This window comes from Equus caballus, chromosome 7, assembly GCF_041296265.1.
Source record: "Equus caballus isolate H_3958 breed thoroughbred chromosome 7, TB-T2T, whole genome shotgun sequence".
Lineage (NCBI taxonomy): Eukaryota > Metazoa > Chordata > Mammalia > Perissodactyla > Equidae > Equus > Equus caballus.
In genome coordinates, this window is record NC_091690.1 from 7,146,631 (window position 1) to 7,161,306 (window position 14,676).

Consider the following 14,676-nt stretch of genomic DNA (forward strand, 5'->3'; position numbering starts at 1 on the left):
TGGAAACCCCACCCACTGACCAGCCCTAGTTGCATAACTCAACGTTCTCACATTTTACGGTTGGTGTCGCAAGGGAAAATTCAAAGCAAAACTATAGGCCCTTTATCTTCCTGCATCAGAGCCTTCCACAGGCTCAGGGGGTGAGAGTGTACCTTTCCGAAGAGACACCATACATCATGACTTCTAGAAGCAAAGCAAACTGAACTGATTTCTTGAAAGTCTGGGTAGCCAGGGCATATCAAAGGGAATATGGGATGGTTTATGTGGTTTGAAAATTCTTGGGGCAAAACTGTCTTCCTGTTGCTTTTGGAAACTACAGTCCAGAATTGGAAAGGAGGTAAACAACAGGAACTCCCTCACCACTTGGTTTGCTTCCTATTTGTACTTAGCTAATTATTTTATGCTAACAAGAAAGCATGTTTCTCTACAGTCTTTTTTTTTTTTTTTTTTTTTTAAAGGCTTGCTGCAGCCATGGAACACTTGGAAGATGAAAGCCAAATCAGTTCACTTTTAGTGTAGACACAAGTGAACCCAGGTGCATTCTACCAGGCAAACCAGTGAATGAACTTCCTCATCAATTTCCCTTCCTCTCTGCTCCATCGTACCTAGAATGGCCGAAATTCATTTGATACATGATCAGCCATCAACCAAGGCTAACAGTACTGAAAATTTCAAAGTAGTGGTTGGTGGTCATGAATTTAAAGTAGGGTTGGTAGTCATGTCCAGTGTTCCCACCTCCCAACCCCTAATAGGTATTAGTAACAACTAGCGGGCAAATCTCTCCCTTCCTTTTGGTAGCCCTTCAGCGGGCCCTTCCTTGGATTGTAACTTCTTCTGTTCCTCTAAATCTGCCACTTCTATCTGCTTTCTTTGTTCCAACACTTTGCTACCTGCCATTGTCTCCTCTATTCTTTTTGTCTTCATGGATTAATACCTTTTTCTATTCCTTTACAATTATTTTATCAGAATTTGAAGGAGAGGAGATAAACCGGTAACATCAGTCACTAATTTTTAACTAGAACTTTAATTATTTTTGTATTTATGTTTTTGCCATTAAATTCCTTCAGGGCAGAAATGGGTTGATTAAATTCTGTCCTGACCCCCTTGCACAATGCCTGGCATTTTCAGTAATTCTTTCTGAAAGAAAATGGAATGAATTTCTCTGAGTCCTTTGCTAAGCTAATACCTAGAACGGGATGTAAGCTGCACATAAAAGTTCAACCAGATAATGATTATAGGGCAGATAATGATGTTAGGAATTGGGTCAAATGCTTTTGGATCTACAGAAAAGCCAAAATGCATTTTTCTAAATTGTGTTTTCAGAGATTTGATGCTTGTCTTTGACTTATATGTATTCAGGTCTCCAAGAAAAGTTTTCCCACTGCTCAAGTGTGGGGGCATGTTTACAAGCAGTTAGCCTTGGCCCCCTCACTGTCCTTCTACCACCACCGCCAACCCCTGCCATAGATTCATCTTCTCTGAGTTGTTTTCTGAGGCTGGGGGTGCCTGCCAGCCTGAACTCCTGGCTCAGGCAGCTGAGTAGGAGAAGAGGTGGGTGGTGCAATAATTTATTTTTGCATGCCTGATTTAAACCATCCCCTTCTAACCAAATGGGAGCTTTCAGCTATTAGAGAAGACGTGCAAGCCCCTTTTGTCTCTCTCCCTTTCAAGCTGCAAAGATGCCTTTCACCAGATCAAAAGATTAAGGCTCCTTCCAGAATTCCAAACCAGCTGGTTCTGAGAATTTTAAATGTGTCTGAAAAAAGCATCTGTTCTTTCCATGTTACTTCTATCTTCCTTTTATATTAAACACCTATTCATTTATGTTTGCTAAGGCTGATAAGTGGAGAATCTATAGTTTGTAAATCCAAAAGGGGAAGCCTCTATGTGCATTTATTATTTCCCTCATCTTGCTAGATCCATAAAGACTCTAAATTAAGGTTTTCAGTCCCTGTTTTTGACAGGCCACCAGCCTGACATACTCAGTGTTGACTGCAGCTATCTTTCTCAGGGTAGAGCATGGCATTTGCACAAGCACTTGAGAAACTTAAAGCCTTGAGAGGCTTTCTTGAACTGGTGTTTTGAAACTTCCTAATGTCCCAATTAAAGAGGGTTGCAGTTTTCTCTGAGTTTCACAGCTCAGCCTGGTGTAATCTGGATTGGGACGGTTCCAGGAGAGGAGGTCAAAAAAAGTGCAGATTCATACATAATGTATGTAGGATTTTAATAAGCATCCTTTCATACCACAGCTTCTCTTCATGGTTTCCCATAAAACTTCACAAGCCACAGGCACTATGACTATTGTTTTTTAAAAGAGTAACAGAAGGAAATGTTCAACCTCTTGCAATCTAAGTTGCTCCAGGAATTAAAATGTCTTTATACAGATGCCTTACAACAAAAATCTGTACTCTATGACAGTAATCCTCACCAAAATTAGATAAACTCAAGCTGTATTAATTTATATCAAGCTTGAGAAATTTCAACACTCATTTCCCCTTTATAAAGTGAAGATCGATTAATGTCCAGTAGAAAAGGGGCTTTATAGCAATTACCTACTAATCCTAAAGATGGATTAGGAAAGAAGATATAATTTAAACAAAATAGACCAGGAAAAGCCTCTTTTTTACAGTTGATTTTTTTCTATTTTTATTTCATAGGATAAGGGCATATCAGGTTTGAATGGAACCTTAAAAAGTATATAAGATGCTCTCCCCAAAAATCTCTGCTTAGTGGTATGGAACACATTATTGATTGTTTACCCAAGAACCATCCTCATCTGTTCTTTTTCATTCAGGAACCCTTGGGAAGACATCTCTGAGCACCAGGAAAAGTCACATTGGGCCTTGATGGAAAGAACGACACATCACCTAGAGCTTATGGACTTGGAGCTAGATAGAGTCCTGGATGAGATCCTGAATTGTCTTCCTTTGGGTAGCAAGTGAATGCATTTCATGTAGAAGTGGTTAGCCAGTTACCAGATAACCTCCAGGGAAAGGGAATTCAAAATAATCCTCTCCATTCTTGGCCAGCCCTGAATATTAGGAAATATTTCCTATGTAAGAAGCTGAGGACTAGCTACGAATCTTTAAGTTGAAAGTCATAGCTCCCCAACTCAAATTATCATGATTTTTAAGAATGGATTAATTGAAAAGTCCTCCAGAGTTGCTGAAGCATAGCTGCATCCAGTGGTTCCAAGACTGACTGGGCTGATGTGTCTCTCACAGACTGTAACTGCGAGCATGGAGGATTCCGGTCCATCATTTCTAAGTCAAACATCCATCCCTAGGGACTGAGGGGGTTGGGGAAGAGGAATCAGTCTCCTCTGAACCACATGGGCTGAACAGAATTACTATGAAGTGGGAGAAGGATAATTACCCAAAAGAAAAATATTTTACTCACCCCATTCTTCATGGACAGACAATTTAGCACATTCCCCCTTCCCCCCTCTACCCCCAGTGATGTCAATTACTCCATTTACAACAGGAAAGAAAAGACATACTTCCTCTGCCAAGAGAGACATCAGTTACCACTAGCTCCTGCATTTAGCTGTAATCGAGGTCCTCCAACTGACAAGCATTCTTTTAGGGCAGGGCCAGGTGTGGCTCTTCATGGACCCATAACTCATTACTAAGTACTACATTAAAGCGTTCTCCCTCAAGAAAAGAGTGTGCAATAGGGAGGGAAAATAACATATTCACAATTCAAATTCCCAGTTGGAAAAGGAGAGAAATTAAGACAATACACAAAGGTTACTGTTCCGCAGCATATCCCACACAGGTGGACAGAATTAGCGGGAATCCCTGCATGCAGTGGAATGAGATAGTGAGATCTTGGACAGTCATTCTGGCTGATTCCAGCTTCTGCTCCAGGGAGACCTTCCTTAATCTTTGTCCTCTGTGGCCGTGTCCAAGAAGTGTCATATGATTCTTCTTTGGGAAACTGCCCTGCATTTATCGGATCTGACAGATTTAACAGTGCACTTGCTATTGATGCAAATCCGAAGTTTTAGGGGTTTCTTAGGGTTGAGATGTGATAGGCTTAGGATTTCTCTGGTGGTACAACTCCCTTAAAAACTCAATCAACAGCTGGCCAATTCGTTAGTAAACAGAGCTAGATATCTAGTCATGGTCTTTGAATCTGTAACCTGGCATTATAGTTTTTGTCTTAGGAATAGACATTGTTCTTTACCATCTTTCTAGCTCTCAAAGAACTGCTTCCATTTTGACTCTGCCTCAGAGCAACTCAAAACAATAGGCTGGACAAGGTAAAGCACAGGTGATTTGAGTGAAATACACAGCGACAGATGTACCCTCCTGGATCCCAATCTTAGCCCATGCTATTTCTCCCCCTCCCTGCCTTGTTCCCATCAGCATTTGTTTGAGGTAGAGGCAGGATTTTGGTGAACGTGGCATTGCATATCCACTGTGGCAGGTGGACGGAGTCTTCTGATTGATCAAGCTCAGCCCTGTCCCGACTCCTGGGGAGCAGAATCATTCTCACCACTACCACAGGGACAGTACCTCTGTGCCCACCTCACATCCTCTCTGCTCACTTGTTTACTCGAGGCACCTGCAGCACCCAGGTGTAAAAGGACTGCAATTTGCCTTGGTTCCATTGTACGTCTGTCTGTGTCTGTGTATATATAGAGAGAGAGAGAGAGAGAGAGAATGTATATATAATATATATGTATATATTTATATATGTTTATATATATACATTATATATCTCAGTTACATTATATATTATATATACATTATATACTTACCACCTTCCCAAGACTTCTTTTTTTCCACCTAGTGGGACACTTGTGAGACCTGCTCGCCGATTCTGACACACGTGCAAACTGGAGATAAAAGAGACTTAACATCCCCTGGGCAACCCGTAATCAGTGGATACAGGAGCCTATGGATAAATACCCCTCTCTTCTCTTCCATTTCAAGGCACATTCCACACAGCTCCTCACAGGGTTCCTAGCAGGCTAGAGCTTTTTTTCTTTACTGTTTTACTCCTCCTTGGCCCACACTCCTGTTCTTTGAAATTACTTCTCAGAATAAGTTACCTGCATGTGAACCTTCTTTCAGACCCTGCTTTTGGAGGGATATGGACTGAGGACGACTAGTATGGAATGAGACACAAATGAAGAGTGTCTCTGTTGGAATCCTGGTTAGCCTTGTGGCTAATGTGTATTGAAGCTTTACTCATAGCAGACATGTTTTGATGGGTGCTCCATGTTTTGACTCAATCAGTCCTCACAAGAAGTCAGTGAGGTAGGTGCTGTTTTACCTATGAGGCATGGAAAGGATAAATATCTTTTTCAAGGCCACACAGCCGTTGGGCAGAGGAGGCAGGATTTGAACTCAGGCAGTAGACTCCACAGTCTGTGCTTTTCATCACGACACTGTACTGCTCCTCAGCCCCATCATGTGGTCTCACACCTCTTTGATATGTTTGTGTAGAAATATTGGAAGACGTCTTTCAGGTTTTTCATGATTTCTCCGGGTTAAACTAAGCATATACTTCTACAAATACTTACTGAGAAAAAACTGTGCTGAGCAATATGGCAGGCACTGGAAACACACTGATGAAGAAAACAGACCCTTTGGTCTCAAGACGCTTACAGACCAGCAAGAGCAGGGATGGATGCGAGCGCCGTGTGATAGCCATGGAGATAAGGGTCTGCACAGGTGTGATGGAACACCTGGAAGGTACAGTTGTCTCAGATCAGTGGAAATAGGAATGTGGGCCTGGTGACTCGGTGCTGGGTGTGACTGGAAAAGGGAGGTCAAGAGTGTCATACGTGACATGGACGCTCGGGTGTTGGCAGTGCCTCCAATGAGAGAACACTGTAGAAGGAGGACTGAGGAGAAAGGTAGTTTGGTTTTGAAATAAAATAAAGCTGCTTTGGGACCTCATATGACATACTCTCCTTGTCTTGTAAGCAAGTTTGTTTTAATGTGCAGAGTTTTGGGGACTACAAGGATAGGATTCTAGATTTTTTTTTTTTGTATAATAAATGTAAATTCTGTAATTCCAGCCAGTGGTAATCCTGCTTCTATCAACTAACATATGTACTCTTCTACTGAGCTTCATGTTTTTTAAAATGTCACCCCCCCCTTTTCTTGAATATTATACTACTTTTTAAGTTGTGGTTTTTCCTGTTTTTGTTTATTTCTGTTTTTTTTTTTTCAGCCACATCACACTTATGACTCTTACTGAAGCTGACAGGCAATCAGAATCTTTGATTTCTTTTCATAATTCTTTTCGTTTCTTGCTTAAATATGAGTTTATACTTTCTAAAATGTATTTCATGAAATTGGGCTCATTGTTTTAACTTGTTAAGATCATTCTGGGTCTGGATACTGTTCCTAAACATTTTAGCTTCCCTTCCAGTTTTGTGCCATTGATAGAAGGCTTTAGTTTTAATAATCACAAGAATAATCAAAGTTTCAAAAATCTACAAGTACCTACTGTCCTAACTTTAAAAAGGAGGAGAAAGAAAGATCTCAGCAAAGGTAGGCCACTGAGGTTAGTACTACTTTGTGGCAAAATTCTAAAATAAATTATCAAATACATTTTTGATAGCATTGAGCAAAGAAAGTGCTGATTGCTTGAAAACAGCAGAAGTCTACTAAGAAAAAATATACCAAACTAATCTAATTTCTTCCCTTCATGATGCTGCTAGATCAGGAGAGGAAAGGACTGCTGTCGACATATGGTATGTGAATTTCAGCAGGGAATTTAACATATTCAGTCCTTGCAGATGAGATGGATTGAATTATAACAGAATAAGGCATCCCAACCAACGGTGTATGGTGTATCTGAAAGAGCATGAACCCAGGTGTCTTGTCAAAATGGTGCTGAGTTCCCTTCCCTGCTTGAACACAGCAAAGAAAGATAAAGTAGTGGATGAAAGATCAACAGGTGTAGGCTTGCTCAAAGACAAGATAACTTCTCTGTACACCAAAGAAAGAGCAGAAATATAGAATGCTAAATGGGGTCCAAAGGCCAGAACTTCAAAAATACATAGAGATAGCTGAACGTTTGAGTCCTAAAGGGTGAAAGGGACCCAAAACAGTCCATTCATACATTTGGGCAGCCATATGCAATCAGTATTTAAAAGGGCTGGATTTACCGGTTCTCTTAGAAGAAAAAAAAAGAGGAGCTTGGACAATAAGAAGCCTATAACAACAACCTATTAGAAGTAACCATAGGCTCTCTATTTTAGATGGAGTTTTATTGATCCCATCTACAATATTTTTTATGTAACTTGACTGGCGTCTATAGCTTGTTGAGTTTGATATCTCCACCAAGGGTTAAAGTCAAAACAAACGGATTACACGAGTCTAGAGTTCAAAGCATGGATCCAGATGTCAGCTGCTCAGGGCCCTGCACCCATATCACACCTATTCTTCTTGGCATGGACTTGGGCAGGGTGCTCCTATAAAAAACATTGTAAATGTCAACCCCTGCTTCTCATGTTGAAACCTCAGATATAAATGGTGCAGATCAGTAGAGACCTGTCTCATACTTGTCTGTTCCCAAACCTATTACTTTTTACATTGTGGCTTTTCTGGGAAACTCCTGACCATCAGAGCGTACAACGCTTTCCAAGGTGATTATTTTCTACTTACTAAAGTGATGTCTGAACCCTGCTGTGTGTGAGAAACAAAGGAATTTATTTTCGGATATTCATTCTTCTTTCACAGCCGTGTGGTCTGATGAGTTGACACTGAAAGACTGAGTATCCTGTCTGCCCTCCAAAGTTCAGCAGAAACCTGCTTAGATTCTGTGGCAAGAATTGTGTGGCAAGCTGGGAATTCTGGAACAAAGTGACATGCCTTGAAAACCTTTAATAGGCACACATAGTCCACAGACAACCCCAGGAAATTATTCAAATGAATACCAACCAGTGCTGTGATCATTTAATAAAGAACCTGGTTTGAATGCTTACAATATGTTTCCATTAGCATGCAATTTTCAATTGGATGCATTGGAAGGTAGTGGTCTGCAGAACGCCAGGGTGTGGGAAAGAACAAACGGTCCTGCTGTTTTGCAGTGGGAACACATTAGGGAAAACTGACACCCTGCAAAACATACCCAGCTCCTGCTTCTCTAAGCTGGAGAAGATGACCTCTGACCTCTCTGTGAACGTTAGTGCCAGAGAGTTAGGGGGATAAAGAGATTCATGACCACCAGGAAAAATAAGTGACTCACCTATGTACCATAATATTCTCTTTCCTTTCCTCTTCCCTCCAGTTTCAACTCCCTTTTCCCTCCCTTCTTCAGCAAATCATCTGAAATATAAGGTCTCCATGCAGCCTGATACAGTAAATACATCCAGGAAAAGCTGGCCGCCTTTTTCTTCTTTTTTTTTAAAGATTGGCACCTGACCTAACATCTGCTGCCAATCTTCTCTTTTTCTTCTTCTTCTCCCCAAAGCTCCCCAGTACATAGTTGTATATTCTAGCTGTAGGTCCCTCTGGTTGTACTATGTGGGACGCCACCTCAGCATGGCCTGATGAGCAGTGCCATGTCCGCGTCCAGGATCCAAAGCGGCGAAAGCGCGGGCCACCAAAGTGGAGCGTGTGAACTTAACCACTCGGCCACGGGGCAGCCCTGAAGCTTGCCTTCTTAATGTCTTTGGCATTTTTCTTATGGCATCTCCTTGTTCACAATTTATTGGTCCTTGTGTGAACACCTGACCCAAACTAAACAATGAGTCTTTTCCTTGTAGTTTTGGGGTGAGATGGTAGAAAAGTCTGCCAGTCCTCCCTAGAGGTAGAAACTGTAAGATCTAAAACTTGGAACTACCGCCCCCACCCCCTCTCCCATGTTTTCCGCAATGTGGGCAAAACTAATTTGCAATGACACAGAATGAAGTTCCCGTGAGGAAAGAAGCTCACGTAAGAACTGGAGAGAGAGAGGAAGAGAAAAAGAGAGGGGTGGGAGAGAGAGAGTTCTGATATCATATATATCTCTGGTTCTAGTTGTTTCCTTGTCCAGCAGCTTCCCTGACCTTCCTATAATTTGGTTGTTAAACAATTTCTTTGACTTAGTGAACAAAATTAATTCCCTTAAAAAAATTAGTTCAAGAGTTAGTGCCGTCATTGCAGCCAAAAGGGTCAACTAATATAGCATTAAAAATCTTCTGGTAGGTAAACGTCTTTTACCTGTGATTAGACTATTCTAAGGTGAAACATTCAGACCCATCAAGATGGGCTGATTTGCCAATACCACATCTAGACGACAGTGCCCTTTTTAACTGTGAAAAGGTCACATCCTACAAGTGCTTCAAGTAGAACACCTTCTCTGGAGGAGATAAGAGCAGGTTACCACCCAAGTGCCTCAACTTATCTACTCTTCAGGTCTCTTAAATGCCCACACATCTTCCAACCTAAGAAAAAAATCCATCTTGGCCCTATTCAAAGCTGAACAGGTAGGTAGCTGAATTAGTTAGTATTTCAGACCACAGATGTTGGCCTGAGAGAAGAAAAAGGCTTAGATTTACCCTCTAAAGCTCTGGTTCAGAGTCAGGGGGCATGGGAAAGGGGCATTCCCAGAAAAACTGCACCAGAATCTCTGGACGGGGGTGGGATGGGGATGGATAAGCATATCCATTTATGCTTATTCAGCCCTGCCCAAATCTCAAGCTACTCCCTTCTCAAAAATGAAGACCTAATTCTGTCTACAGCTTACAATTTACTACTATGAGTCCATTTATTCCTAAAGATGGGAATCATAGCCTAGGTGTGGTCCTTGATGAGAAAATGCATGCCCAAGCTCCTATAAGGGTACAAGGTTGCTTGCTAAGTTCAGCTAAACAGTGCTTGTCCAATTAGGAGGCACAATCAACTATAAGATGTGCTTGAAATACATTAGTACTAATGCTAATGAGTTGAAATTTAAATAGTGTTTCTTTTATAAAATATAGCAGACTCACAGAAATCCCTTACATCACTTTTATTCATCTTCTTTCTCCTGTGCTTTCTTGAGGGGAAGAAAAATGTAAAGGTATTACATTTAATTAAAACACAAGAAATTGGATATGACCTTAGGTAAGTCTAAGACAACCCTAGGAAAAGTCTCATATGTGAATACCATCACTCATGTCTGCAAGGCAGAAAAAGCTGAGAAACACTGAGCAAAGAGTATGCTAAAAGAGGAATGGGCCATGGGATGATTGTGTACAAAGATGAACACCACATTTATAACGGTGAAAATTTGAAGTCAGTCTAAATATCCAACCACAGAGGATTGCTTAAGTACACTGCATTATGTGGATGCAGGTTTATTACTGTGATTAAGATGCACGTCCTCAGGCACTAACAATATGGAAAATGCTTCTGATGTACTTTCAGTAAAAAAGGCTTATTTTTTATCTTCTCAATTTTGGAATAAAAGATAGGAAAACAAATTAGAAATATGTCAAAATGTTAACAACGTCAGGATAGTGGGATTGTGGGAGATTTTATTGTGATGTTTTAAATTTTCTGTTTATTCCACATTTATTCTGAGGCACATGAAGATCTCCAAAATTGGGGTTGCTGGGAATTCATTCAGAAAATAAGAATTAAGAACCCTGAGGTCAAAAAGAACATGGAGAATGTTACTGATTCCCTCCCACTTTCTCCACACCAAGTTGAATGTATTTGAGCAGCTAAAATGTTGGAGGAGGTAAATTGGAAGGAGGGAGTAGCTCCATAATCTCAACTGGAAATTATTTAAGATTTTAACTTTCATTGTTTTTCTCTTTGTCTCGTTTATAGCAGAGTCACTTGAAAAGAGGTACTCTGCTTCTTAGACCAAAATCAAGATTATTTTACCTTCTGACATCTACTTTTGATACCAATTTCTTTTTCTGCTTCTTAGTTTTAATCTGTGTGTCTACTTTCTCCAAAAATTGAAAGTCACCTGAAGCTTTTTCTAATAAATATTGTTGGTTAAAATGATGATCAATTAAAATGACAAAGGCTGGCCCTACACAGTGCTAAGACTTAGTTGATACTGAGCTGATATCCAGTGTTCCTTTCTCTAATTTTCTGCCCCTTTCTACTCTCGTCTGTACTCACCAGCTCTGTTCCCACTACTTACGGATGATAAACTCATTCATACTAAGGGGTGGAACTCTGTGAAAGTACTACATCCCGTCTTCCATGTCTGCTTTCTTCATTCAATATCCTCCCGGTACTCAAGTTTCTAAACATATCCCATTTTGTACTTCTGCTACCAGAGCCATATGGAGATTTAGAAAGAGTTTTGAATCTGCAATTTAAAAAAAAAAAAGTGGATTTGATTCCTGGCTCCACTTGTTCCAAATTAGATGACCCTGGGAAAATTTCTTAATCTCTTGAGATTGTGTCTCACTTTCAAAATTGGTGATAGCAACACCTATCTCGTGGGATTGCTGTGAGAATCAGATGAAGTAGTTTATTAAGTATTTTAGCACAGCACCTGGTAGATGCTCAGAATGTGTTAATTGAAGCTAAATCTGATTTTTGAAAGGCAATCTGTGAGAGGCAACACAGATTGCAGAGAATTTGTAAATCAGATATTTCTGGGTTCAAATCCCTGTTACTAGTTCAGTGAACTTGGGCAAGTTTCTTATGCTCTCTAATTGCTGACGACAATGACATTTACTTTGCAAGTCCATTGTCCTCACAATGGACAATCATATTTAGGAGCAAATTCATGGTAAATGTTCATTACATAGAATATGTTTAATAATAATAACTTTATTATTATGATTATTAATTAGTGAGGGACTAGAAGGAAAAGCTATAGCAGAAGACTCTCTAAATAGAAAAAAAAAAGGAAACTACAAAATAAAAAAAGATTTTCCAATTTCCTTTGCTCCCAAAGTCCACCCAAAAAAGAATTCCTTGCTAACATGAGTGAACATAAAGGTGTTTTCTTTCCTTTATCCCCAGAGATGGTAGCAGAAATGGAACTGGTGAACAGGCCCAATTCAAACAAAGATATCTACAGGAATAACATTGGGAAAGACACAAGATTTGTTTTGGCAAATACAGGAGATTTCTGATTGTTTTGGTTTTCTTCTCTTGGAGCCAGTCGGCATCTGGCTTTGAGAACTAGGGGTATGGTCACCATATGTCCTACATGTTTTTTCTAGAGCAGTCCTGATTTACAATATTGAATCATGTTGCCCCCTTAAGAACACTTGTGTTTGTGAGACTACGGATGCTTATCTGTAGTTTAGAAAACATAGTCATGTAACTACTGTTACGTGAAGTCTGTATCCGACACGGTAACAGTAGAAATCACAGGAAAATGGAGCAGGTCATGAACTAAAGAAAAATAAACTGGGATATATATATTTTTTCCTTTGTGATATCGATTCCCTCACACTTTTATGCCAAGTGCTGGTTTGGCACTTTCCTCTAAAGAAAAGAAGCAAGATAGTAGGTTTCCAGGGTGATTGTGACCAGTCCAAATTCTTTGAAAAGAGTCAGGCAATCTTGAGGAGATTTTGGTCCCTCCAGTCTGGTAATTTTCTACTGAGAGAGCAGAGCAGGGGGGGATGTAATAATAATAGTAACAACTACCATTCATTAATTCATTGAGAGTTGTACGTGTCAGAACTTGGCTGAGTGTTCTCAACGCATTAACTCATCTAATGCTTACAATGACCCTATAAGCAGACACTAGTATTCCCTCCTTTTATTTGTATGGAAATAGCCTCAGAGAGATTAAGTAACTTGCTGACAATCACGTGGCCGGTGAGTGACAGAGCTAAGATTTAAGCCTGGCTTTTCTCAGGCTTTCTCAGTAGGTAGACTCATCATACATTTAAATAAAGTGAAACAGGAAGTTGGAGGATCAGGTCTAAAATTCTGGGGTGAACCATGCAGCTGTGGGAGTATCAGGCAGGCTGCTGCTCACAGAAGAGCAATTTTCTCTAGGAGTTGTTTTTCATACTGGAAAAATCTTGGAACCAGAAATCCATTATGTGAGAGTAAATGTATCTGGAGGGGATTATTAGAGATGTGCAAACCCAGGGGTGTTTGAGGTTTGGCTACACATTATGTTCTATTTTTCAAAGGTTCTGGGAGAGGCAAAATTCAAAACATGTTTCTGCACAGTAATTATCCATTTTGGTTTCAAATCCATGTATATTTCCAGAGGAACTAACTACTCTGGACCTGTTTCTTATTTTAGTGGGTGCCCCTCATATAAATATCCACAGACAGACCAGGCCTACAGCCTACAGGACACTGTGGAAGTCAGAAGACCCAGACTCAGCCTAGTGAGACTAGAGCAACAACAACAAAAAAACATGTTGAAGAATCTCAAACTACTCTAACCTTAGAGACTATGGATATATATTTAGAGCAAGTCTTTGAAGTCCTTGGGTAGGAACAGTAACAAAAAATATCATATTGGATGCCTACTATGTAAGCCACTTTTTGATGCTGAGGACACCATTGCCATCCTCAAGGAAGTTTCACCAGGAAGGTGATAATGGCAAGTGAACAGATAATTATGCTACAGAGTGGTAAAAGCATAGGGTTCTTTAGAAGCATAGAGATAGGACATTTAAAGCCAGCCTTGAGTGATATTCCAGTTATGTACTGCTGTGTAACAAACTATCCCAAAACTCACTAGCTTAAAACAACAGCCATTTATTCCTATTTTATTAGTTTGTGACTCAAGAATTTGGGCAGGGGTCATCTTGGTGAATCTTTTCTGTCACGTGGTATTGATGGGGGTCATTTCGTCATATTCATCTGGGGGACTGGTTAGTCTGTAAAATCCAAGATGGCCTCACTAAGTTGTCTGTTACCTTGCTGGGGATAACTGGACTCTATTGGTCAAAACGGTCACAAGTCTTCCCGGGTTCAAGGAGAGAGGAGTTAGACCCCTTCTCTCAGTAGAAGGAGTGTTAAAGAATCTGTAGCTATATTTCAAAACTGCCACGTCATCTCTATTACCATAAATTATTTAAATTTTTCGTGTATGCAAAATATATTAACTTTCTCCTCCTTTAAAAGTCTCATCTTATTATGGCATTGGGTTCAGGCCTGAGATCCAGGATCTCATTCTCCAAATTAGATCCAGAAACAGATAAATCTCTTTAGGCCCATTTCCCTGGGTATGGTTAGTCACAATCTATAGACTTAAGGACTTAAAGGGACATTTTCCTATCCTTACCCTACAGTGGTGGGAAGGAATAGGAAAACTGCAATATACAGTCCTGTTCAAAAAGGAGGGCAATAGAAAGCACATGGCAGTCACTGGTTTATAGCAATTCTGAAATTCAATCAGGAACTTGTCTATGCTTTGATTAGGCCATTATCATCCTCCTAGAAATTCTCCGTGACTCTCAGGTCCATTTTCTGCTCTCTTTGTTCCACCCCCTGAGTCATTCTTGCCTATGTTTGCAGCTGAGTAATTTTCTCAGTGTGCTTCTTGCTCATAGAAATTTAGGGATCCAAATCTTTTCTTTTTGTACTGTTTCTGTCCCTTTCAATTTATATTGATATAATTCCTTTAAAAACTTTGTGGGTTTCTTATGTACCAATTTATAAAATTCACTTCAGCAAACAAAAAGCCATAGTCACAAATCTCTTAACCCAAACTCTTCTCAACCTTGGGCTGCCAGTGGGGCTACTGTGGGAAAACGCCCTTTAGAGTCTTAGAAACACAGTGGTTTAACTA

General features: G+C 40.2%; 1 long non-coding RNA gene across 2 annotated transcripts in view; it reads left to right on the top strand.

The window, feature by feature from the left end:
* The window catches only part of LOC106783371 (uncharacterized), a 79,853-nt gene extending 71,903 nt beyond the window's left edge, over positions 1-7,950 (top strand). The window contains exon 4 of one of the 2 annotated variants that reach the window (XR_001381137.3): positions 2,795-7,950. This is a non-coding gene — a long non-coding RNA (uncharacterized lncRNA). The remainder of the gene's footprint in view (positions 1-2,794) is intronic. The other variant, XR_001381138.3, reaches the window with a different exon arrangement.
* Positions 7,951-14,676: the final 6,726 nt, after the last annotated feature.